Raw genomic sequence first — 2,030 nt, 5'->3', positions numbered from 1 at the left:
ATGGGCCACAGATAATTGTTCCGTCATTTATTTATTTGAGGAAGGTCCTATTTCCATTGGTGTAATAAAAAATGTTCAAATGTTCAGGGATACTACAGGAACTGAAAGACAAATATGATCAATATTTTTATACTGCATTCAAATTCATTTTGCATTCTCTAAGGATAAATCCACAAAAGGACTTACGTGCTACAATTCTTATATTTCAGTTCCTACCCATCGCCTCCTGTACTATAACTATTCATTTAAAATGGTATAAACAGTGTGTGTAGATAAGTCCATGGGTTTTTTTCTTTCTTTTTTTTCAGTTAGAGACCTGTCAGTACATTACAAAATACTGAACACTGAGAGGTAGCCTAACATGGTCCACTATATATAATGGTCAAGCTGTCCAAGTTGCTAATGGAATTTAAATGCTTAAGGCTAACATATAAGTGTCCCTAAGACCCTCAAATCTCCTGCTTAGCTGCTGCCTAAATCATTAGTGCCTGAAGTCCCTTAGAATTATCTAAAAAAGGGCTTATGACTAGATCCAACTCCATGCACTAGGCTCATAAATGAAGCTCTTCATCCTGATCAAATGCCTGAAAAAATGTTAATAACCAAGATGGGTGGATCCTCTTCCACTTCTCTGATTTTTCTATGATTTAGTCCTAAGGCTAAGATAACAATGGAATACAAAAGTAGATGTATTAGATGCATTTTCAGGTACTTGGACAAAGCAGAATAGGTTTGCACTGGAGCACCTGAGTCAATTTAAATGTTTAACAGGTGAAGTGGGATCTGGCCCCTAATTTACCATTAAGATCAAAGGTAAATTAGGAACCTAAATAAAAGTTAGACCCCCTAAATGTCTGGCAAAATATTTAGATTCTAAAAATTCCTACTCAGGTACTTCCCAGCCCTAAAAGTAATTATATTCCCCCAGTCTTTAAGTCTTCACTAGTAAATTCCACTTATTTCTGTTAGTGAATATGTACAAAAATACCCCAAGTTAGAATGGTGCCAAGCTGTTCAACACCTGAAACATAAGTCCCAGATTAAAGAGTATTAATCATATTTGCTTTTCAATTGCAATAGTGCTCTTGCTCCCATTTTTTATTATTCCAGTGGAAATGGGACTCCTTACCAATAAATAAATAAGTAAAGGAGTAATTCCACATGTCCTGTGGAACAGTCTTCTGCAGAAGTTCTGATTTTAACTAGAATTCCCCCATCTATCCTGCCTGTGGGACAGACATTCAGAGCATGCTCAGCACACAGATTAGTCCTTATAATGCAGGCAGCATGAGGAAGCACAGTGGGTGGAGCATTAACTTGAACTATGGGGGAAACTATGAGGTGATCCAACTTCAAACCCCTTCTACTCTGCCTCATTTGGAGTAGGGATTTGAACCCAAATCTCTCAACTCTCACTGAACTCTAATCCCTATACTCAAAGGTGATAATGGGCCTGGACTGCAGTACCAGATTGGGAGCAGAAATAATTTCACTGCCCTCTTAATAAAGTGCCAGAAAAAAATTAAAGTATTTTTCATCATCACTTTCTTTACAAACTCTGGAAGACTAAATAAAAGCTACAGTTTCCTCCCCATCATTGAGATAAAGCTAAAGTGAAACTGAAGGTGAAAAATTTCAGTTAAGAAATTTAGTCATCTAGTGCAGGATTGCTATATAACAAGGGAGGGAGCACATGAAGAACTGAAGAGACCTGAAATTGAAATCCATGGAGTGTGAGTAAAAATAATTACAAGCAAAGAGAGCAAAAAGAGAGGTGTACTCTTAAAGTTTCTAGAACTAAAAGGATTTTTCTTAGTGACTATTTGAAGGTAGTACTGTACACTTTAATTGTTATAAATATTGTTTACAAAAATTCAAAATGGAAGTGGCCCTTTCTAATGAATTCTGAGAGGTAAAATGTGTTGGTCACTTCAAGCAAAGGTGGACAGAGGAGCATTATAACTATTTGAAATAACACACACATATCAACTCCCCTCCCCACAAAATAACAACTGTTACTATAAACTATA

This window comes from Crocodylus porosus, unplaced genomic scaffold (genome assembly GCF_001723895.1).
Source record: "Crocodylus porosus isolate Cpor-Errol unplaced genomic scaffold, CroPor_comp1, whole genome shotgun sequence".
Classification (NCBI taxonomy): Eukaryota; Metazoa; Chordata; order Crocodylia; family Crocodylidae; genus Crocodylus; species Crocodylus porosus.
This window is presented reverse-complemented; position numbering follows the sequence as displayed.